Raw genomic sequence first — 25,270 nt, 5'->3', positions numbered from 1 at the left:
CGATAATTCTCTTGTCACGGATGAACAAAGTTTAATCCAGTCAAGCCTAAGTTATCCAGTTTTGTTATCCAGGCTTGACAATTTGTATTTAGCAAGAGACTGGTCATCATCCTCTGTCGTGTGCCATTTCTTTCTTTTCTTTTTTTTCTCTTGTTTCAAAGTCTTGTCGTTCAGGTAATCTGGATAATCACCTCTCCTCTGTCCCAAACACTCCCAAGAGAGTGATTGATGAACTCTTCTTTCCTAGCGGTGTGGTGTCTCTTGGCGGTGCACACCGACAGGCACCTGTGGCCACGGGCCTAGATCCCAAGATGCAGGAATCGGAGCCCAACCTTGAAGGGATGTCCTCTCGGAGCATGAACTTGTCCCAGGCCTACTTTTGTTGCTACTACGAGTCTGTGCTTTTAAGGCCCGAGGGGAGCTCACTGGACTCCTTCTCTCAACTCTGCGTCTCTTGCTGTTTGTTGTTCTATGAGGAAGGGGCACGTTCCGCTCTCGATCCGGACTTTTTAGACTTTCTGTCAACTAGCCTAACTTCCCCCACATTCTTTAAATCCAGGTAACTTCCTAAAACCGCATAGATCACATCAGGAATGGCCTCAGATCATGAATTCATCTCAACAGCATCGTCTCAAGAACGGTCCTCTTCCTGTTGATCCGCAGGCCTCTGTCCCAACGGAGCGGCCATCAGCCAGGAGGGAAATCCCAGCAGGCTGTAGGCAGCCAGCGTCTTGGCATGCATGCCCAAGGACAGCGGCCTGTCAGGACTCTGAGGGCTCTAGCTAGCAAGGAGAAGCGTGAGAAGGCAGGTCGGTAGTAAGAAGGCATCCTGGGGCCAAAGGCCCTGGCGCCGTGCTTTTTCAGGATACACCCACACAAGGGTGGGCTCGCGGTCCGGTGGTCCGGTGGTCCGCGGGTCCGGGGGGCAAGCGGCGGCAAGGGGCGGCAAGGGGCGTCAAGAGGGTGTTCCGGGGTCCGGGTCGGCAGCGAGTGTCAGTTTCGGGCGCGACCGCCAGGTGTCGGCGTCGCGCCGGAATGCGGTGCGAGGCAGGCAGGGAGTGAGTGAGTGAGAGAGGGAAGAGGGTTCGGCGGGCGTAGGGAGCATTGTTGTGGTCGTGGGTAAGGAGGTGTTGTTGTCGTTGTCGTCGTCGTCGTCGTCGTCGTCGTTGTCGTTGTCGTTGTCGTTGTGGCTGCGTGTGTGTGTGTGTGTGTGTGTGTGTGTGCGCGTCGGCGTGCGTTGCGAGTGAGCGCGGTGTGGGGTGAGGTTGGGGCGCTGTTGGCTGGGCAGTGGGCGGGTGTGAGTGTGGAGGCGTGTCGGGTGGTGTTTCGTCACGTTGGGTGAGGTTCGAGTAGGTCGTTGTGTCGGCGATCTCTCGCCGGTTGTGGTGGCGCACGCCGGTAGGATTTGCTGAAGGAGGCAGAGGCAGGAGGATCACGAGTTCGAGGCCAGCCTGGGCTACACATTTTTTTCACCCTACGCTCCTCGCTCTTTCCTCACACTTGACAAAAACACCGGCCTGCGCTCAAGCTCCTCTTCCTCCTCTTCTTTCCACTCTTATTCACACACCGTGCCCACTTGCTCCTCACACACCCTCAAACACCAACACCAACACTGCATACACACACTGGCACCAACAACACCCTCCTCCTCCACTCCCTCCATACCTAACAACAGCCTCTGGACACAAAACCGACAAACGCGCGCCACAACACACACCAACACACAACACCGGGACCCTCGCGCCCTTACCGGTAGCTCGCCTCGCCTCCCTTTGCCCCACCAACAAACAAACGCGTTGCAAACAGATCACGAAAACCTCGCGCCTTCTCCTGCCACACCACGCCCGCCCCCGACCCGTTACCTGCAAGCTCCCTGGCGCCTACTGCGGGGAAGAGGCCCAGCGTCCCGACCACAACATACACTCTTTGGCTCTCCCCATCGCCCCCTTTGCCACAACCTCTCCTTTTGCCTCGCCCTCGCCCTTGACCTTGCCCTTTGCTTCATTTGGGCTTGCATTCAAACGCACGCCGCGCCTCTTCCCCTCCAACCTTTATTAAACACTTTTCCGACACTGCACCCCCTCCCCAGTTTTTCCTCTTCCTCAATAGTTCCTTCCTTCGTTCCTCTTTCCTTTCTTTCTCTCTCTCTCTCTCTTTCTTTCTTTTCTTCTTCCTTCTTTCCTTTCTTTTTTTCTTTCCTTCTGGAAAAAGAAGAAAGGAAGGAAGAAAGAAACGAGGGAGGAAGGAAATTTAGAAAGGAAGGAATGAAGGAAGGGAGAAGGAAAGAAAGAAAGAAAGCAATAAAGAAGGAAAGGAAGGAAGGAAGGAAGGAAGAAAGGAAGGAAGGAAGGAAGATAGCAAGCTAGCCATCAGGCAAGCAAGCAAGGAAGCAAGGAAGCAAGGAAGCAAGGAAGCAAGGAAGCAAGGAAGCAAGGAAGCAAGGAAGCAAGGAAGCAAGGAAGCAAGGAAGCAAGGAAGCAAGCAAGCAAGCAAGCAAGGAAGAAAGCAAGCAAGCAAGCAAGCAAGCAAGCAAGCAACCTAGCAAGCCCACCAGCAGGCTAGCTAATACCATTATTGCAAGTCTACTGCCAGGCAGGTCTTTGAACCTTACCTTGCCCAGGATCATTGTCACATCACCTACAGGAAGTTGGTAGAATGGCCGATCATGTTTATAAAACAGCACGACTACCAAAAGAGTCCTGAGTCCACTGCAGCTATCAGAGGATTGAGTTAGGTTGCAAACCTATAGGTTTTGCTCACCTTTGACTACTAAGCTCAATTCTGAGGGTTTTCTTCTTGCTTCCTGCTTACATGCATGCCTTTGTGTCCGTGCGGGCTTGTGAGTGTAAGTGTGTGTGTGATTGTGCGTGTGTGTTTGCGTGTGTGTGTTTGCTCATTCATTAGTTTGTTTTGTTTCCTTTCAGACAATGAGGCCTTGGCTAGAATTCTCTGGGTGTATTTTCAGTTTAACCAGCCATCAGGAGTCACTGGCAGTGCAGATGTGCGCTGCTGTGGATGGAGGAAGAAACCTGTTGTGTGTCTACGGCTCTGCAGGAGCCTTGCCCAGCGGTGGTTATATCGGTGGGCTGCGGGGCCTGGAGAATTCAGGGCAGTGGGAGGCTTCGGGTTTGTGGGAGGGAGGGGAAACACTTGGGATTGGCCATTACCAGGCAAGCATCCAGCTATTTACCAAACACCTTCTGACCTAGGTCCTTTCCTGCATTTCCCACTGGAGCTTGATCTCTGGTTCCAGGTGAACTTCAAGTCACAGGGACACGTGGTTACAACTTTCTTGGAAGGAGTGCAGTTTCTTTGGGAGATGGATGTGTGTGGGAGGGGGTGGAGGGTCGTGGGGGAAGGTTTGTGTGCCTGTGTGTGCTGCAGCTGCTGTGGTTGCTGGTGGTGGCGGTGGTGATGGATGGATGAATAGATGAGTGGGTGGATGAATAATGAGTAGATGGAAGGAGGAGGTCTGGTCAGAGCAGAGGTCAGAGTCCTAAGGCCATCCTGTAGAAGATGGTCTGAAGTCTTTGAGCTCCCAGAGAAGCTTTTGGGAGTCCAGATGCTTAAGTGTGCACAGAGGGTTGTCTCCTCCTGGGAAGGGATGGATCCCTGTTCTCTGCCCAGAAGGCTGGGGATGGGCTTAGTTCCTAGCCCCGAGGGTGGCCTGTGTATCTGAAGGGCCTGACCACACCTGAGCCCTCCCCATCCCCTCACCGTGGTGTTACCCCCAGCCCTCCCCGCCCGTACCCCACCACCAACTCATTCATCTTGGGCTCTCCCTCCCAAGAGCTTTATCTTGAACACTGGTTCCAAGTCAGGAGAAACCATCCTTAATGGAGATGTCACACGTCCTGGGCAAATGGAGCAGAGGCTAGGTGACCTCTGTGCCCTGTTGTGTATAGGGCCGGGCCATACCTGACTCCCTCGGACCTCTATGTCCACCTCAATCGGTCTTCCTAGTCCAGTGGCTCTCAAACAACTTCCTCATCTCGTGGAGACCACCGACAGTAAAAGGATCTAGTCTCTATTTCCTCAATGTGACGTTGCCACTGTTGAGATGGGTTGTGCACATGTCCCTGTTTTCCGTTGTCTGGTGGTGGCCCCGGTGAAAGGGTCCTTCCACCCACAGGAGGGGTGGCACTGTTGCCCTGGGCCCTTGAGCACTGTTTCCCAGCCAGAGGTACCCAATTTTAAGAAAGAGGTCACAGGTACTTTGTAAAGAGCTTCTATGTAAACACGCCTGAAGCATTGTGGTATACCCGTGACTGTGTGAATGATCATCAGGAAGCATTTTCCCAAAGTTCTGCTGTGCTTAAATAGGCCTAAAATGAGTTGCCTGGTGTCAAGACCAGGGAGGTGTGAACCAAGGCCAGCTCCTGAGTCCTGTTGAAGCAGATTCCTCTATTGCCTGGCAGGGCCCCTGGTGCTTGCAGAGATTCCCCCAACACAACATAGCCCCACCCCACACCCCTCAACCCCAGTCTCAAGCCTTCCACTACTCCACCACTCCACCCACCATCCCACCTCTATGGACCCAGTCAACTCTGTCTTTACAGTCTGTCTAAGGCCAGCTCGGGACACCACAGGGTTAAAGGAGGAAGGCTGAGTGTGGAATTGGCTGGGATGGAGGGGTGTGGGCCCTACTTTCCACTTTTCCCTGCGGGATAAACTTTCATTTATACGGGGAGGGGGAGGGGCAGAGGGAGAGGGAGGGGAGTGGGGGAAGCATGTGCATTCCCTCTGACCAGCTGAGGGTTCTCTTAACCCTGGAAAAGGGAAAGAAAGAGCAAAGGAGAGAGGGAGAAATCATACACACACACACACACACACACACACACACACACACACACATAGGCACACACAGGCACACACACAGGCAAACACACAGGCAAACACACAGGCAGACAGACACACACGCACGCACACACACACACCCTCACACACACTGTGTACAAAGCCAGAAATTCCAACAGCTTCACACATAAATATAAATACATACATTCACACAGAGACACAGACAGACAGACTCATCAGAGGATGGAGCACGCTTCATTAAACAGGCTCCAACCGTTTCAGCCATGTCCACATATCCACCTTTCCACATGTCCGCATTTGGTGGATAGAGCAAACTCTAAGGAGCTGGCTCCGAGAACCTTATTCCCCCACCCCCCGCCCCCAGCCCCATCATACCACCTAAGACCGCGCTCTCTCTGTGTAAGAAAAAGATCACCTCGAAAACACATGTCACATATTCTCTAAAAGCCATCAGCACAGAAACATATCCTTCCAAAACCAGATTAAAGTCATTCCAGAAAAGGAAATCACACCGGACTTATTGATTACAGATTTTTGTTTTGACACTCACACCTTAGCAAACATTTCCCATCCTTCTTTCTCGCCACCAGTTCGACTTAACTCCAAGGCGATAATTCTCTTGTCACGGATGAACAAAGTTTAATCCAGTCAAGCCTAAGTTATCCAGTTTTGTTATCCAGGCTTGACAATTTGTATTTAGCAAGAGACTGGTCATCATCCTCTGTCGTGTGCCATTTCTTTCTTTTCTTTTTTTTCTCTTGTTTCAAAGTCTTGTCGTTCAGGTAATCTGGATAATCACCTCTCCTCTGTCCCAAACACTCCCAAGAGAGTGATTGATGAACTCTTCTTTCCTAGCGGTGTGGTGTCTCTTGGCGGTGCACACCGACAGGCACCTGTGGCCACGGGCCTAGATCCCAAGATGCAGGAATCGGAGCCCAACCTTGAAGGGATGTCCTCTCGGAGCATGAACTTGTCCCAGGCCTACTTTTGTTGCTACTACGAGTCTGTGCTTTTAAGGCCCGAGGGGAGCTCACTGGACTCCTTCTCTCAACTCTGCGTCTCTTGCTGTTTGTTGTTCTATGAGGAAGGGGCACGTTCCGCTCTCGATCCGGACTTTTTAGACTTTCTGTCAACTAGCCTAACTTCCCCCACATTCTTTAAATCCAGGTAACTTCCTAAAACCGCATAGATCACATCAGGAATGGCCTCAGATCATGAATTCATCTCAACAGCATCGTCTCAAGAACGGTCCTCTTCCTGTTGATCCGCAGGCCTCTGTCCCAACGGAGCGGCCATCAGCCAGGAGGGAAATCCCAGCAGGCTGTAGGCAGCCAGCGTCTTGGCATGCATGCCCAAGGACAGCGGCCTGTCAGGACTCTGAGGGCTCTAGCTAGCAAGGAGAGGCGTGAGAAGGCAGGTCGGTAGTAAGAAGGCATCCTGGGGCCAAAGGCCCTGGCGCCGTGCTTTTTCAGGATACACCCACACAAGGGTGGGCTCGCGGTCCGGTGGTCCGGTGGTCCGGGGGGCAAGCGGCGGCAAGGGGCGGCAAGGGGCGGCAAGAGGGTGTTCCGGGGTCCGGGTCGGCGGCGAGTGTCAGTTTCGGGCGCGACCGCGAGGTGTCGGCGTCGCGCCGGAATGCGGTGCGAGGCAGGCAGGGAGTGAGTGAGTGAGAGAGGGAAGAGGGTTCGGCGGGCGTAGGGAGCATTGTTGTGGTCGTGGGTAAGGAGGTGTTGTTGTCGTTGTCGTCGTCGTCGTCGTCGTCGTCGTTGTCGTTGTCGTTGTCGTTGTGGCTGCGTGTGTGTGTGTGTGTGTGTGTGTGTGCGCGTCGGCGTGCGTTGCGAGTGAGCGCGGTGTGGGGTGAGGTTGGGGCGCTGTTGGCTGGGCAGTGGGCGGGTGTGAGTGTGGAGGCGTGTCGGGTGGTGTTTCGTCACGTTGGGTGAGGTTCGAGTAGGTCGTTGTGTCGGCGATCTCTCGGTTGTGGTGGCGCACGCCGGTAGGATTTGCTGAAGGAGGCAGAGGCAGGAGGATCACGAGTTCGAGGCCAGCCTGGGCTACACATTTTTTTCACCCTACGCTCCTCGCTCTTTCCTCACACTTGACAAAAACACCGGCCTGCGCTCAAGCTCCTCTTCCTCCTCTTCTTTCCACTCTTATTCACACACCGTGCCCACTTGCTCCTCACACACCCTCAAACACCAACACCAACACTGCATACACACACTGGCACCAACAACACCCTCCTCCTCCACTCCCTCCATACCTAACAACAGCCTCTGGACACAAAACCGACAAACGCGCGCCACAACACACACCAACACACAACACCGGGACCCTCGCGCCCTTACCGGTAGCTCGCCTCGCCTCCCTTTGCCCCACCAACAAACAAACGCGTTGCAAACAGATCACGAAAACCTCGCGCCTTCTCCTGCCACACCACGCCCGCCCCCGACCCGTTACCTGCAAGCTCCCTGGCGCCTACTGCGGGGAAGAGGCCCAGCGTCCCGACCACAACATACACTCTTTGGCTCTCCCCATCGCCCCCTTTGCCACAACCTCTCCTTTTGCCTCGCCCTCGCCCTTGACCTTGCCCTTTGCTTCATTTGGGCTTGCATTCAAACGCACGCCGCGCCTCTTCCCCTCCAACCTTTATTAAACACTTTTCCGACACTGCACCCCCTCCCCAGTTTTTCCTCTTCCTCAATAGTTCCTTCCTTCGTTCCTCTTTCCTTTCTTTCTCTCTCTCTCTCTCTTTCTTTCTTTTCTTCTTCCTTCTTTCCTTTCTTTTTTTCTTTCCTTCTGGAAAAAGAAGAAAGGAAGGAAGAAAGAAACGAGGGAGGAAGGAAATTTAGAAAGGAAGGAATGAAGGAAGGGAGAAGGAAAGAAAGAAAGAAAGCAATAAAGAAGGAAAGGAAGGAAGGAAGGAAGAAAGGAAGGAAGGAAGGAAGATAGCAACCTAGCCGTCAGGCAAGCAAGCAAGGAAGCAAGGAAGCAAGGAAGCAAGGAAGCAAGGAAGCAAGGAAGCAAGGAAGCAAGGAAGCAAGGAAGCAAGGAAGCAAGGAAGAAAGCAAACAAGCAAGCAAGCAAGCAAGCAAGCAAGCAAGCAAGCAAGCAAGCAAGCAAGCAAGCAAGCAAGCAACCTAGCAAGCCCACCAGCAGGCTAGCTAATACCATTATTGCAAGTCTACTGCCAGGCAGGTCTTTGAACCTTACCTTGCCCAGGATCATTGTCACATCACCTACAGGAAGTTGGTAGAATGGCCGATCATGTTTATAAAACAGCACGACTACCAAAAGAGTCCTGAGTCCACTGCAGCTATCAGGGGATTGAGTTAGGTTGCAAACCTATAGGTTTTGCTCACCTTTGACTACTAAGCTCAATTCTGAGGGTTTTCTTCTTGCTTCCTGCTTACATGCATGCCTTTGTGTCCGTGCGGGCTTGTGAGTGTAAGTGTGTGTGTGATTGTGCGTGTGTGTTTGCGTGTGTGTGTTTGCTCATTCATTAGTTTGTTTTGTTTCCTTTCAGACAATGAGGCCTTGGCTAGAATTCTCTGGGTGTATTTTCAGTTTAACCAGCCATCAGGAGTCACTGGCAGTGCAGATGTGCGCTGCTGTGGATGGAGGAAGAAACCTGTTGTGTGTCTACGGCTCTGCAGGAGCCTTGCCCAGCGGTGGTTATATCGGTGGGCTGCGGGGCCTGGAGAATTCAGGGCAGTGGGAGGCTTCGGGTTTGTGGGAGGGAGGGGAAACACTTGGGATTGGCCATTACCAGGCAAGCATCCAGCTATTTACCAAACACCTTCTGACCTAGGTCCTTTCCTGCATTTCCCACTGGAGCTTGATCTCTGGTTCCAGGTGAACTTCAAGTCACAGGGACACGTGGTTACAACTTTCTTGGAAGGAGTGCAGTTTCTTTGGGAGATGGATGTGTGTGGGAGGGGGTGGAGGGTCGTGGGGGAAGGTTTGTGTGCCTGTGTGTGCTGCAGCTGCTGTGGTTGCTGGTGGTGGCGGTGGTGATGGATGGATGAATAGATGAGTGGGTGGATGAATAATGAGTAGATGGAAGGAGGAGGTCTGGTCAGAGCAGAGGTCAGAGTCCTAAGGCCATCCTGTAGAAGATGGTCTGAAGTCTTTGAGCTCCCAGAGAAGCTTTTGGGAGTCCAGATGCTTAAGTGTGCACAGAGGGTTGTCTCCTCCTGGGAAGGGATGGATCCCTGTTCTCTGCCCAGAAGGCTGGGGATGGGCTTAGTTCCTAGCCCCGAGGGTGGCCTGTGTATCTGAAGGGCCTGACCACACCTGAGCCCTCCCCATCCCCTCACCGTGGTGTTACCCCCAGCCCTCCCCGCCCGTACCCCACCACCAACTCATTCATCTTGGGCTCTCCCTCCCAAGAGCTTTATCTTGAACACTGGTTCCAAGTCAGGAGAAACCATCCTTAATGGAGATGTCACACGTCCTGGGCAAATGGAGCAGAGGCTAGGTGACCTCTGTGCCCTGTTGTGTATAGGGCCGGGCCATACCTGACTCCCTCGGACCTCTATGTCCACCTCAATCGGTCTTCCTAGTCCAGTGGCTCTCAAACAACTTCCTCATCTCGTGGAGACCACCGACAGTAAAAGGATCTAGTCTCTATTTCCTCAATGTGACGTTGCCACTGTTGAGATGGGTTGTGCACATGTCCCTGTTTTCCGTTGTCTGGTGGTGGCCCCGGTGAAAGGGTCCTTCCACCCACAGGAGGGGTGGCACTGTTGCCCTGGGCCCTTGAGCACTGTTTCCCAGCCAGAGGTACCCAATTTTAAGAAAGAGGTCACAGGTACTTTGTAAAGAGCTTCTATGTAAACACGCCTGAAGCATTGTGGTATACCCGTGACTGTGTGAATGATCATCAGGAAGCATTTTCCCAAAGTTCTGCTGTGCTTAAATAGGCCTAAAATGAGTTGCCTGGTGTCAAGACCAGGGAGGTGTGAACCAAGGCCAGCTCCTGAGTCCTGTTGAAGCAGATTCCTCTATTGCCTGGCAGGGCCCCTGGTGCTTGCAGAGATTCCCCCAACACAACATAGCCCCACCCCACACCCCTCAACCCCAGTCTCAAGCCTTCCACTACTCCACCACTCCACCCACCATCCCACCTCTATGGACCCAGTCAACTCTGTCTTTACAGTCTGTCTAAGGCCAGCTCGGGACACCACAGGGTTAAAGGAGGAAGGCTGAGTGTGGAATTGGCTGGGATGGAGGGGTGTGGGCCCTACTTTCCACTTTTCCCTGCGGGATAAACTTTCATTTATACGGGGAGGGGGAGGGGCAGAGGGAGAGGGAGGGGAGTGGGGGAAGCATGTGCATTCCCTCTGACCAGCTGAGGGTTCTCTTAACCCTGGAAAAGGGAAAGAAAGAGCAAAGGAGAGAGGGAGAAATCATACACACACACACACACACACACACACACACACACACACACATAGGCACACACAGGCACACACACAGGCAAACACACAGGCAAACACACAGGCAGACAGACACACACGCACGCACACACACACACCCTCACACACACTGTGTACAAAGCCAGAAATTCCAACAGCTTCACACATAAATATAAATACATACATTCACACAGAGACACAGACAGACAGACTCATCAGAGGATGGAGCACGCTTCATTAAACAGGCTCCAACCGTTTCAGCCATGTCCACATATCCACCTTTCCACATGTCCGCATTTGGTGGATAGAGCAAACTCTAAGGAGCTGGCTCCGAGAACCTTATTCCCCCACCCCCCGCCCCCAGCCCCATCATACCACCTAAGACCGCGCTCTCTCTGTGTAAGAAAAAGATCACCTCGAAAACACATGTCACATATTCTCTAAAAGCCATCAGCACAGAAACATATCCTTCCAAAACCAGATTAAAGTCATTCCAGAAAAGGAAATCACACCGGACTTATTGATTACAGATTTTTGTTTTGACACTCACACCTTAGCAAACATTTCCCATCCTTCTTTCTCGCCACCAGTTCGACTTAACTCCAAGGCGATAATTCTCTTGTCACGGATGAACAAAGTTTAATCCAGTCAAGCCTAAGTTATCCAGTTTTGTTATCCAGGCTTGACAATTTGTATTTAGCAAGAGACTGGTCATCATCCTCTGTCGTGTGCCATTTCTTTCTTTTCTTTTTTTTCTCTTGTTTCAAAGTCTTGTCGTTCAGGTAATCTGGATAATCACCTCTCCTCTGTCCCAAACACTCCCAAGAGAGTGATTGATGAACTCTTCTTTCCTAGCGGTGTGGTGTCTCTTGGCGGTGCACACCGACAGGCACCTGTGGCCACGGGCCTAGATCCCAAGATGCAGGAATCGGAGCCCAACCTTGAAGGGATGTCCTCTCGGAGCATGAACTTGTCCCAGGCCTACTTTTGTTGCTACTACGAGTCTGTGCTTTTAAGGCCCGAGGGGAGCTCACTGGACTCCTTCTCTCAACTCTGCGTCTCTTGCTGTTTGTTGTTCTATGAGGAAGGGGCACGTTCCGCTCTCGATCCGGACTTTTTAGACTTTCTGTCAACTAGCCTAACTTCCCCCACATTCTTTAAATCCAGGTAACTTCCTAAAACCGCATAGATCACATCAGGAATGGCCTCAGATCATGAATTCATCTCAACAGCATCGTCTCAAGAACGGTCCTCTTCCTGTTGATCCGCAGGCCTCTGTCCCAACGGAGCGGCCATCAGCCAGGAGGGAAATCCCAGCAGGCTGTAGGCAGCCAGCGTCTTGGCATGCATGCCCAAGGACAGCGGCCTGTCAGGACTCTGAGGGCTCTAGCTAGCAAGGAGAAGCGTGAGAAGGCAGGTCGGTAGTAAGAAGGCATCCTGGGGCCAAAGGCCCTGGCGCCGTGCTTTTTCAGGATACACCCACACAAGGGTGGGCTCGCGGTCCGGTGGTCCGGTGGTCCGCGGGTCCGGGGGGCAAGCGGCGGCAAGGGGCGGCAAGGGGCGTCAAGAGGGTGTTCCGGGGTCCGGGTCGGCAGCGAGTGTCAGTTTCGGGCGCGACCGCCAGGTGTCGGCGTCGCGCCGGAATGCGGTGCGAGGCAGGCAGGGAGTGAGTGAGTGAGAGAGGGAAGAGGGTTCGGCGGGCGTAGGGAGCATTGTTGTGGTCGTGGGTAAGGAGGTGTTGTTGTCGTTGTCGTCGTCGTCGTCGTCGTCGTCGTTGTCGTTGTCGTTGTCGTTGTGGCTGCGTGTGTGTGTGTGTGTGTGTGTGTGTGCGCGTCGGCGTGCGTTGCGAGTGAGCGCGGTGTGGGGTGAGGTTGGGGCGCTGTTGGCTGGGCAGTGGGCGGGTGTGAGTGTGGAGGCGTGTCGGGTGGTGTTTCGTCACGTTGGGTGAGGTTCGAGTAGGTCGTTGTGTCGGCGATCTCTCGCCGGTTGTGGTGGCGCACGCCGGTAGGATTTGCTGAAGGAGGCAGAGGCAGGAGGATCACGAGTTCGAGGCCAGCCTGGGCTACACATTTTTTTCACCCTACGCTCCTCGCTCTTTCCTCACACTTGACAAAAACACCGGCCTGCGCTCAAGCTCCTCTTCCTCCTCTTCTTTCCACTCTTATTCACACACCGTGCCCACTTGCTCCTCACACACCCTCAAACACCAACACCAACACTGCATACACACACTGGCACCAACAACACCCTCCTCCTCCACTCCCTCCATACCTAACAACAGCCTCTGGACACAAAACCGACAAACGCGCGCCACAACACACACCAACACACAACACCGGGACCCTCGCGCCCTTACCGGTAGCTCGCCTCGCCTCCCTTTGCCCCACCAACAAACAAACGCGTTGCAAACAGATCACGAAAACCTCGCGCCTTCTCCTGCCACACCACGCCCGCCCCCGACCCGTTACCTGCAAGCTCCCTGGCGCCTACTGCGGGGAAGAGGCCCAGCGTCCCGACCACAACATACACTCTTTGGCTCTCCCCATCGCCCCCTTTGCCACAACCTCTCCTTTTGCCTCGCCCTCGCCCTTGACCTTGCCCTTTGCTTCATTTGGGCTTGCATTCAAACGCACGCCGCGCCTCTTCCCCTCCAACCTTTATTAAACACTTTTCCGACACTGCACCCCCTCCCCAGTTTTTCCTCTTCCTCAATAGTTCCTTCCTTCGTTCCTCTTTCCTTTCTTTCTCTCTCTCTCTCTCTTTCTTTCTTTTCTTCTTCCTTCTTTCCTTTCTTTTTTTCTTTCCTTCTGGAAAAAGAAGAAAGGAAGGAAGAAAGAAACGAGGGAGGAAGGAAATTTAGAAAGGAAGGAATGAAGGAAGGGAGAAGGAAAGAAAGAAAGAAAGCAATAAAGAAGGAAAGGAAGGAAGGAAGGAAGGAAGGAAGAAAGAAAGGAAGGAAGGAAGATAGCAAGCTAGCCATCAGGCAAGCAAGCAAGGAAGCAAGGAAGCAAGGAAGCAAGGAAGCAAGGAAGCAAGGGAAGCAAGGAAGCAAGGAAGCAAGGAAGCAAGGAAGCAAGGAAGCAAGGAAGAAAGCAAGCAAGCAAGAAAGCAAGCAAGCAAGCAAGCAAGCAAGCAAGCAACCCTAGCAAGCCCACCAGCAGGCTAGCTAATACCATTATTGCAAGTCTACTGCCAGGCAGGTCTTTGAACCTTACCTTGCCCAGGATCATTGTCACATCACCTACAGGAAGTTGGTAGAATGGCCGATCATGTTTATAAAACAGCACGACTACCAAAAGAGTCCTGAGTCCACTGCAGCTATCAGAGGATTGAGTTAGGTTGCAAACCTATAGGTTTTGCTCACCTTTGACTACTAAGCTCAATTCTGAGGGTTTTCTTCTTGCTTCCTGCTTACATGCATGCCTTTGTGTCCGTGCGGGCTTGTGAGTGTAAGTGTGTGTGTGATTGTGCGTGTGTGTTTGCGTGTGTGTGTTTGCTCATTCATTAGTTTGTTTTGTTTCCTTTCAGACAATGAGGCCTTGGCTAGAATTCTCTGGGTGTATTTTCAGTTTAACCAGCCATCAGGAGTCACTGGCAGTGCAGATGTGCGCTGCTGTGGATGGAGGAAGAAACCTGTTGTGTGTCTACGGCTCTGCAGGAGCCTTGCCCAGCGGTGGTTATATCGGTGGGCTGCGGGGCCTGGAGAATTCAGGGCAGTGGGAGGCTTCGGGTTTGTGGGAGGGAGGGGAAACACTTGGGATTGGCCATTACCAGGCAAGCATCCAGCTATTTACCAAACACCTTCTGACCTAGGTCCTTTCCTGCATTTCCCACTGGAGCTTGATCTCTGGTTCCAGGTGAACTTCAAGTCACAGGGACACGTGGTTACAACTTTCTTGGAAGGAGTGCAGTTTCTTTGGGAGATGGATGTGTGTGGGAGGGGGTGGAGGGTCGTGGGGGAAGGTTTGTGTGCCTGTGTGTGCTGCAGCTGCTGTGGTTGCTGGTGGTGGCGGTGGTGATGGATGGATGAATAGATGAGTGGGTGGATGAATAATGAGTAGATGGAAGGAGGAGGTCTGGTCAGAGCAGAGGTCAGAGTCCTAAGGCCATCCTGTAGAAGATGGTCTGAAGTCTTTGAGCTCCCAGAGAAGCTTTTGGGAGTCCAGATGCTTAAGTGTGCACAGAGGGTTGTCTCCTCCTGGGAAGGGATGGATCCCTGTTCTCTGCCCAGAAGGCTGGGGATGGGCTTAGTTCCTAGCCCCGAGGGTGGCCTGTGTATCTGAAGGGCCTGACCACACCTGAGCCCTCCCCATCCCCTCACCGTGGTGTTACCCCCAGCCCTCCCCGCCCGTACCCCACCACCAACTCATTCATCTTGGGCTCTCCCTCCCAAGAGCTTTATCTTGAACACTGGTTCCAAGTCAGGAGAAACCATCCTTAATGGAGATGTCACACGTCCTGGGCAAATGGAGCAGAGGCTAGGTGACCTCTGTGCCCTGTTGTGTATAGGGCCGGGCCATACCTGACTCCCTCGGACCTCTATGTCCACCTCAATCGGTCTTCCTAGTCCAGTGGCTCTCAAACAACTTCCTCATCTCGTGGAGACCACCGACAGTAAAGGATCTAGTCTCTATTTCCTCAATGTGACGTTGCCACTGTTGAGATGGGTTGTGCACATGTCCCTGTTTTCCGTTGTCTGGTGGTGGCCCCGGTGAAAGGGTCCTTCCACCCACAGGAGGGGTGGCACTGTTGCCCTGGGCCCTTGAGCACTGTTTCCCAGCCAGAGGTACCCAATTTTAAGAAAGAGGTCACAGGTACTTTGTAAAGAGCTTCTATGTAAACACGCCTGAAGCATTGTGGTATACCCGTGACTGTGTGAATGATCATCAGGAAGCATTTTCCCAAAGTTCTGCTGTGCTTAAATAGGCCTAAAATGAGTTGCCTGGTGTCAAGACCAGGGAGGTGTGAACCAAGGCCAGCTCCTGAGTCCTGTTGAAGCAGATTCCTCTATTGCCTGGCAGGGCCCCTGGTGCTTGCAGAGATTCCCCCAACACAACATAGCCCCACCCCACACCCCTCAACCCCAGTCTCAAGCCTTCCACTACTCCACCACTCCACCCACCATCCCACCTCTATGGACCCAGTCAACTCTGTCTTTACAGTCTGTCTAAGGCCAGCTCGGGACACCACAGGGTTAAAGGAGGAAGGCTGAGTGTGGAATTGGCTGGGATGGAGGGGTGTGGGCCCTACTTTCCACTTTTCCCTGCGGGATAAACTTTCATTTATACGGGGAGGGGGAGGGGCAGAGGGAGAGGGAGGGGAGTGGGGGAAGCATGTGCATTCCCTCTGACCAGCTGAGGGTTCTCTTAACCCTGGAAAAGGGAAAGAAAGAGCAAAGGAGAGAGGGAGAAATCATACACACACACACACACACACACACACACACACACACACACACATAGGCACACACAGGCACACACACAGGCAAACACACAGGCAAACACACAGGCAGACAGACACACACGCACGCACACACACACACCCTCACACACACTGTGTACAAAGCCAGAAATTCCAACAGCTTCACACATAAATATAAATACATACATTCACACAGAGACACAGACAGACAGACTCATCAGAGGATGGAGCACGCTTCATTAAACAGGCTCCAACCGTTTCAGCCATGTCCACATATCCACCTTTCCACATGTCCGCATTTGGTGGATAGAGCAAACTCTAAGGAGCTGGCTCCGAGAACCTTATTCCCCCACCCCCCGCCCCCAGCCCCATCATACCACCTAAGACCGCGCTCTCTCTGTGTAAGAAAAAGATCACCTCGAAAACACATGTCACATATTCTCTAAAAGCCATCAGCACAGAAACATATCCTTCCAAAACCAGATTAAAGTCATTCCAGAAAAGGAAATCACACCGGACTTATTGATTACAGATTTTTGTTTTGACACTCACACCTTAGCAAACATTTCCCATCCTTCTTTCTCGCCACCAGTTCGACTTAACTCCAAGGCGATAATTCTCTTGTCACGGATGAACAAAGTTTAATCCAGTCAAGCCTAAGTTATCCAGTTTTGTTATCCAGGCTTGACAATTTGTATTTAGCAAGAGACTGGTCATCATCCTCTGTCGTGTGCCATTTCTTTCTTTTCTTTTTTTTCTCTTGTTTCAAAGTCTTGTCGTTCAGGTAATCTGGATAATCACCTCTCCTCTGTCCCAAACACTCCCAAGAGAGTGATTGATGAACTCTTCTTTCCTAGCGGTGTGGTGTCTCTTGGCGGTGCACACCGACAGGCACCTGTGGCCACGGGCCTAGATCCCAAGATGCAGGAATCGGAGCCCAACCTTGAAGGGATGTCCTCTCGGAGCATGAACTTGTCCCAGGCCTACTTTTGTTGCTACTACGAGTCTGTGCTTTTAAGGCCCGAGGGGAGCTCACTGGACTCCTTCTCTCAACTCTGCGTCTCTTGCTGTTTGTTGTTCTATGAGGAAGGGGCACGTTCCGCTCTCGATCCGGACTTTTTAGACTTTCTGTCAACTAGCCTAACTTCCCCCACATTCTTTAAATCCAGGTAACTTCCTAAAACCGCATAGATCACATCAGGAATGGCCTCAGATCATGAATTCATCTCAACAGCATCGTCTCAAGAACGGTCCTCTTCCTGTTGATCCGCAGGCCTCTGTCCCAACGGAGCGGCCATCAGCCAGGAGGGAAATCCCAGCAGGCTGTAGGCAGCCAGCGTCTTGGCATGCATGCCCAAGGACAGCGGCCTGTCAGGACTCTGAGGGCTCTAGCTAGCAAGGAGAAGCGTGAGAAGGCAGGTCGGTAGTAAGAAGGCATCCTGGGGCCAAAGGCCCTGGCGCCGTGCTTTTTCAGGATACACCCACACAAGGGTGGGCTCGCGGTCCGGTGGTCCGGTGGTCCGCGGGTCCGGGGGGCAAGCGGCGGCAAGGGGCGGCAAGGGGCGTCAAGAGGGTGTTCCGGGGTCCGGGTCGGCAGCGAGTGTCAGTTTCGGGCGCGACCGCCAGGTGTCGGCGTCGCGCCGGAATGCGGTGCGAGGCAGGCAGGGAGTGAGTGAGTGAGAGAGGGAAGAGGGTTCGGCGGGCGTAGGGAGCATTGTTGTGGTCGTGGGTAAGGAGGTGTTGTTGTCGTTGTCGTCGTCGTCGTCGTCGTCGTCGTTGTCGTTGTCGTTGTCGTTGTGGCTGCGTGTGTGTGTGTGTGTGTGTGTGTGTGTGTGCGCGTCGGCGTGCGTTGCGAGTGAGCGCGGTGTGGGGTGAGGTTGGGGCGCTGTTGGCTGGGCAGTGGGCGGGTGTGAGTGTGGAGGCGTGTCGGGTGGTGTTTCGTCACGTTGGGTGAGGTTCGAGTAGGTCGTTGTGTCGGCGATCTCTCGCCGGTTGTGGTGGCGCACGCCGGTAGGATTTGCTGAAGGAGGCAGAGGCAGGAGGATCACGAGTTCGAGGCCAGCCTGGGCTACACATTTTTTTCACCCTACGCTCCTCGCTCTTTCCTCACACTTGACAAAAACACCGGCCTGCGCTCAAGCTCCTCTTCCTCCTCTTCTTTCCACTCTTATTCACACACCGTGCCCACTTGCTCCTCACACACCCTCAAACACCAACACCAACACTGCATACACACACTGGCACCAACAACACCCTCCTCCTCCACTCCCTCCATACCTAACAACAGCCTCTGGACACAAAACCGACAAACGCGCGCCACAACACACACCAACACACAACACCGGGACCCTCGCGCCCTTACCGGTAGCTCGCCTCGCCTCCCTTTGCCCCACCAACAAACAAACGCGTTGCAAACAGATCACGAAAACCTCGCGCCTTCTCCTGCCACACCACGCCCGCCCCCGACCCGTTACCTGCAAGCTCCCTGGCGCCTACTGCGGGGAAGAGGCCCAGCGTCCCGACCACAACATACACTCTTTGGCTCTCCCCATCGCCCCCTTTGCCACAACCTCTCCTTTTGCCTCGCCCTCGCCCTTGACCTTGCCCTTTGCTTCATTTGGGCTTGCATTCAAACGCACGCCGCGCCTCTTCCCCTCCAACCTTTATTAAACACTTTTCCGACACTGCACCCCCTCCCCAGTTTTTCCTCTTCCTCAATAGTTCCTTCCTTCGTTCCTCTTTCCTTTCTTTCTCTCTCTCTCTCTCTTTCTTTCTTTTCTTCTTCCTTCTTTCCTTTCTTTTTTTCTTTCCTTCTGGAAAAAGAAGAAAGGAAGGAAGAAAGAAACGAGGGAGGAAGGAAATTTAGAAAGGAAGGAATGAAGGAAGGGAGAAGGAAAGAAAGAAAGAAAGCAATAAAGAAGGAAAGGAAGGAAGGAAGGAAGGAAGAAAGGAAGGAAGGAAGGAAGATAGCAAGCTAGCCATCAGGCAAGCAAGCAAGGAAGCAAGGAAGCAAGGAAGCAAGGAAGCAAGGAAGCAAGGAAGCAAGGAAGCAAGGAAGCAAGGAAGCAAGGAAGCAAGGAAGCAAGGAAGCAAGGAAGAAAGCAAGCAAGGAAGAAAGCAAGCAAGCAAGCAAGCAAGCAAGCAAGCAACCTAGCAAGCCCACCAGCAGGCTAGCTAATACCATTATTGCAAGTCTACTGCCAGGCAGGTCTTTGAACCTTACCTTGCCCAGGATCATTGTCACATCACCTACAGGAAGTTGGTAGAATGGCCGATCATGTTTATAAAACAGCACGACTACCAAAAGAGTCCTGAGTCCACTGCAGCTATCAGAGGATTGAGTTAGGTTGCAAACCTATAGGTTTTGCTCACCTTTGACTACTAAGCTCAATTCTGAGGGTTTTCTTCTTGCTTCCTGCTTACATGCATGCCTTTGTGTCCGTGCGGGCTTGTGAGTGTAAGTGTGTGTGTGATTGTGCGTGTGTGTTTGCGTGTGTGTGTTTGCTCATTCATTAGTTTGTTTTGTTTCCTTTCAGACAATGAGGCCTTGGCTAGAATTCTCTGGGTGTATTTTCAGTTTAACCAGCCATCAGGAGTCACTGGCAGTGCAGATGTGCGCTGCTGTGGATGGAGGAAGAAACCTGTTGTGTGTCTACGGCTCTGCAGGAGCCTTGCCCAGCGGTGGTTATATCGGTGGGCTGCGGGGCCTGGAGAATTCAGGGCAGTGGGAGGCTTCGGGTTTGTGGGAGGGAGGGGAAACACTTGGGATTGGCCATTACCAGGCAAGCATCCAGCTATTTACCAAACACCTTCTGACCTAGGTCCTTTCCTGCATTTCCCACTGGAGCTTGATCTCTGGTTCCAGGTGAACTTCAAGTCACAGGGACACGTGGTTACAACTTTCTTGGAAGGAGTGCAGTTTCTTTGGGAGATGGATGTGTGTGGGAGGGGGTGGAGGGTCGTGGGGGAAGGTTTGTGTGCCTGTGTGTGCTGCAGCTGCTGTGGTTGCTGGTGGTGGCGGTGGTGATGGATGGATGAATAGATGAGTGGGTGGATGAATAATGAGTAGATGGAAGGAGGAGGTCTGGTCAGAGCAGAGGTCAGAGTCCTAAGGCCATCCTGTAGAAGATGGTCTGAAGTCTTTGAGCTCCCAGAGAAGCTTTTGGGAGTCCAGATGCTTAAGTGTGCACAGAGGGTTGTCTCCTCCTGGGAAGGGATGGATCCCTGTTCTCTGCCCAGAAGGCTGGGGATGGGCTTAGTTCCTAGCCCCGAGGGTGGCCTGTGTATCTGAAGGGCCTGACCACACCTGAGCCCTCCCCATCCCCTCACCGTGGTGTTACCCCCAGCCCTCCCCGCCCGTACCCCACCACCAACTCATTCATCTTGGGCTCTCCCTCCCAAGAGCTTTATCTTGAACACTGGTTCCAAGTCAGGAGAAACCATCCTTAATGGAGATGTCACACGTCCTGGGCAAATGGAGCAGAGGCTAGGTGACCTCTGTGCCCTGTTGTGTATAGGGCCGGGCCATACCTGACTCCCTCGGACCTCTATGTCCACCTCAATCGGTCTTCCTAGTCCAGTGGCTCTCAAACAACTTCCTCATCTCGTGGAGACCACCGACAGTAAAGGATCTAGTCTCTATTTCCTCAATGTGACGTTGCCACTGTTGAGATGGGTTGTGCACATGTCCCTGTTTTCCGTTGTCTGGTGGTGGCCCCGGTGAAAGGGTCCTTCCACCCACAGGAGGGGTGGCACTGTTGCCCTGGGCCCTTGAGCACTGTTTCCCAGCCAGAGGTACCCAATTTTAAGAAAGAGGTCACAGGTACTTTGTAAAGAGCTTCTATGTAAACACGCCTGAAGCATTGTGGTATACCCGTGACTGTGTGAATGATCATCAGGAAGCATTTTCCCAAAGTTCTGCTGTGCTTAAATAGGCCTAAAATGAGTTGCCTGGTGTCAAGACCAGGGAGGTGTGAACCAAGGCCAGCTCCTGAGTCCTGTTGAAGCAGATTCCTCTATTGCCTGGCAGGGCCCCTGGTGCTTGCAGAGATTCCCCCAACACAACATAGCCCCACCCCACACCCCTCAACCCCAGTCTCAAGCCTTCCACTACTCCACCACTCCACCCACCATCCCACCTCTATGGACCCAGTCAACTCTGTCTTTACAGTCTGTCTAAGGCCAGCTCGGGACACCACAGGGTTAAAGGAGGAAGGCTGAGTGTGGAATTGGCTGGGATGGAGGGGTGTGGGCCCTACTTTCCACTTTTCCCTGCGGGATAAACTTTCATTTATACGGGGAGGGGGAGGGGCAGAGGGAGAGGGAGGGGAGTGGGGGAAGCATGTGCATTCCCTCTGACCAGCTGAGGGTTCTCTTAACCCTGGAAAAGGGAAAGAAAGAGCAAAGGAGAGAGGGAGAAATCATACACACACACACACACACACACACACACACACACACACACATAGGCACACACAGGCACACACACAGGCAAACACACAGGCAAACACACAGGCAGACAGACACACACGCACGCACACACACACACCCTCACACACACTGTGTACAAAGCCAGAAATTCCAACAGCTTCACACATAAATATAAATACATACATTCACACAGAGACACAGACAGACAGACTCATCAGAGGATGGAGCACGCTTCATTAAACAGGCTCCAACCGTTTCAGCCATGTCCACATATCCACCTTTCCACATGTCCGCATTTGGTGGATAGAGCAAACTCTAAGGAGCTGGCTCCGAGAACCTTATTCCCCCACCCCCCGCCCCCAGCCCCATCATACCACCTAAGACCGCGCTCTCTCTGTGTAAGAAAAAGATCACCTCGAAAACACATGTCACATATTCTCTAAAAGCCATCAGCACAGAAACATATCCTTCCAAAACCAGATTAAAGTCATTCCAGAAAAGGAAATCACACCGGACTTATTGATTACAGATTTTTGTTTTGACACTCACACCTTAGCAAACATTTCCCATCCTTCTTTCTCGCCACCAGTTCGACTTAACTCCAAGGCGATAATTCTCTTGTCACGGATGAACAAAGTTTAATCCAGTCAAGCCTAAGTTATCCAGTTTTGTTATCCAGGCTTGACAATTTGTATTTAGCAAGAGACTGGTCATCATCCTCTGTCGTGTGCCATTTCTTTCTTTTCTTTTTTTTCTCTTGTTTCAAAGTCTTGTCGTTCAGGTAATCTGGATAATCACCTCTCCTCTGTCCCAAACACTCCCAAGAGAGTGATTGATGAACTCTTCTTTCCTAGCGGTGTGGTGTCTCTTGGCGGTGCACACCGACAGGCACCTGTGGCCACGGGCCTAGATCCCAAGATGCAGGAATCGGAGCCCAACCTTGAAGGGATGTCCTCTCGGAGCATGAACTTGTCCCAGGCCTACTTTTGTTGCTACTACGAGTCTGTGCTTTTAAGGCCCGAGGGGAGCTCACTGGACTCCTTCTCTCAACTCTGCGTCTCTTGCTGTTTGTTGTTCTATGAGGAAGGGGCACGTTCCGCTCTCGATCCGGACTTTTTAGACTTTCTGTCAACTAGCCTAACTTCCCCCACATTCTTTAAATCCAGGTAACTTCCTAAAACCGCATAGATCACATCAGGAATGGCCTCAGATCATGAATTCATCTCAACAGCATCGTCTCAAGAACGGTCCTCTTCCTGTTGATCCGCAGGCCTCTGTCCCAACGGAGCGGCCATCAGCCAGGAGGGAAATCCCAGCAGGCTGTAGGCAGCCAGCGTCTTGGCATGCATGCCCAAGGACAGCGGCCTGTCAGGACTCTGAGGGCTCTAGCTAGCAAGGAGAAGCGTGAGAAGGCAGGTCGGTAGTAAGAAGGCATCCTGGGGCCAAAGGCCCTGGCGCCGTGCTTTTTCAGGATACACCCACACAAGGGTGGGCTCGCGGTCCGGTGGTCCGGTGGTCCGCGGGTCCGGGGGGCAAGCGGCGGCAAGGGGCGGCAAGGGGCGTCAAGAGGGTGTTCCGGGGTCCGGGTCGGCAGCGAGTGTCAGTTTCGGGCGCGACCGCCAGGTGTCGGCGTCGCGCCGGAATGCGGTGCGAGGCAGGCAGGGAGTGAGTGAGTGAGAGAGGGAAGAGGGTTCGGCGGGCGTAGGGAGCATTGTTGTGGTCGTGGGTAAGGAGGTGTTGTTGTCGTTGTCGTCGTCGTCGTCGTCGTCGTCGTTGTCGTTGTCGTTGTCGTTGTGGCTGCGTGTGTGTGTGTGTGTGTGTGTGTGTGTGCGCGTCGGCGTGCGTTGCGAGTGAGCGCGGTGTGGGGTGAGGTTGGGGCGCTGTTGGCTGGGCAGTGGGCGGGTGTGAGTGTGGAGGCGTGTCGGGTGGTGTTTCGTCACGTTGGGTGAGGTTCGAGTAGGTCGTTGTGTCGGCGATCTCTCGCCGGTTGTGGTGGCGCACGCCGGTAGGATTTGCTGAAGGAGGCAGAGGCAGGAGGATCACGAGTTCGAGGCCAGCCTGGGCTACACATTTTTTTCACCCTACGCTCCTCGCTCTTTCCTCACACTTGACAAAAACACCGGCCTGCGCTCAAGCTCCTCTTCCTCCTCTTCTTTCCACTCTTATTCACACACCGTGCCCACTTGCTCCTCACACACCCTCAAACACCAACACCAACACTGCATACACACACTGGCACCAACAACACCCTCCTCCTCCACTCCCTCCATACCTAACAACAGCCTCTGGACACAAAACCGACAAACGCGCGCCACAACACACACCAACACACAACACCGGGACCCTCGCGCCCTTACCGGTAGCTCGCCTCGCCTCCCTTTGCCCCACCAACAAACAAACGCGTTGCAAACAGATCACGAAAACCTCGCGCCTTCTCCTGCCACACCACGCCCGCCCCCGACCCGTTACCTGCAAGCTCCCTGGCGCCTACTGCGGGGAAGAGGCCCAGCGTCCCGACCACAACATACACTCTTTGGCTCTCCCCATCGCCCCCTTTGCCACAACCTCTCCTTTTGCCTCGCCCTCGCCCTTGACCTTGCCCTTTGCTTCATTTGGGCTTGCATTCAAACGCACGCCGCGCCTCTTCCCCTCCAACCTTTATTAAACACTTTTCCGACACTGCACCCCCTCCCCAGTTTTTCCTCTTCCTCAATAGTTCCTTCCTTCGTTCCTCTTTCCTTTCTTTCTCTCTCTCTCTCTCTTTCTTTCTTTTCTTCTTCCTTCTTTCCTTTCTTTTTTTCTTTCCTTCTGGAAAAAGAAGAAAGGAAGGAAGAAAGAAACGAGGGAGGAAGGAAATTTAGAAAGGAAGGAATGAAGGAAGGGAGAAGGAAAGAAAGAAAGAAAGCAATAAAGAAGGAAAGGAAGGAAGGAAGGAAGGAAGAAAGGAAGGAAGGAAGGAAGATAGCAAGCTAGCCATCAGGCAAGCAAGCAAGGAAGCAAGGAAGCAAGGAAGCAAGGAAGCAAGGAAGCAAGGAAGCAAGGAAGCAAGGAAGCAAGGAAGCAAGGAAGCAAGGAAGCAAGGAAGAAAGCAAGCAAGGAAGAAAGCAAGCAAGCAAGCAAGCAAGCAAGCAAGCAACCTAGCAAGCCCACCAGCAGGCTAGCTAATACCATTATTGCAAGTCTACTGCCAGGCAGGTCTTTGAACCTTACCTTGCCCAGGATCATTGTCACATCACCTACAGGAAGTTGGTAGAATGGCCGATCATGTTTATAAAACAGCACGACTACCAAAAGAGTCCTGAGTCCACTGCAGCTATCAGAGGATTGAGTTAGGTTGCAAACCTATAGGTTTTGCTCACCTTTGACTACTAAGCTCAATTCTGAGGGTTTTCTTCTTGCTTCCTGCTTACATGCATGCCTTTGTGTCCGTGCGGGCTTGTGAGTGTAAGTGTGTGTGTGTGTTGTGCGTGTGTGTTTGCGTGTGTGTGTTTGCTCATTCATTAGTTTGTTTTGTTTCCTTTCAGACAATGAGGCCTTGGCTAGAATTCTCTGGGTGTATTTTCAGTTTAACCAGCCATCAGGAGTCACTGGCAGTGCAGATGTGCGCTGCTGTGGATGGAGGAAGAAACCTGTTGTGTGTCTACTGCTCTGCAGGAGCCTTGCCCAGCGGTGGTTATATCGGTGGGCTGCGGGGCCTGGAGAATTCAGGGCAGTGGGAGGCTTCGGGTTTGTGGGAGGGAGGGGAAACACTTGGGATTGGCCATTACCAGGCAAGCATCCAGCTATTTACCAAACACCTTCTGACCTAGGTCCTTTCCTGCATTTCCCACTGGAGCTTGATCTCTGGTTCCAGGTGAACTTCAAGTCACAGGGACACGTGGTTACAACTTTCTTGGAAGGAGTGCAGTTTCTTTGGGAGATGGATGTGTGTGGGAGGGGGTGGAGGGTCGTGGGGGAAGGTTTGTGTGCCTGTGTGTGCTGCAGCTGCTGTGGTTGCTGGTGGTGGCGGTGGTGATGGATGGATGAATAGATGAGTGGGTGGATGAATAATGAGTAGATGGAAGGAGGAGGTCTGGTCAGAGCAGAGGTCAGAGTCCTAAGGCCATCCTGTAGAAGATGGTCTGAAGTCTTTGAGCTCCCAGAGAAGCTTTTGGGAGTCCAGATGCTTAAGTGTGCACAGAGGG

Source organism: Rattus norvegicus, chromosome 4 (genome assembly GCF_021556685.1).
Source record: "Rattus norvegicus strain SHRSP/BbbUtx chromosome 4, alternate assembly SHRSP_T2T, whole genome shotgun sequence".
In the NCBI taxonomy this organism is placed as follows: Eukaryota; Metazoa; Chordata; class Mammalia; order Rodentia; family Muridae; genus Rattus; species Rattus norvegicus.
The sequence above is the reverse complement of the archived record's forward strand: the minus strand, read 5'-3'. Positions refer to the sequence as shown.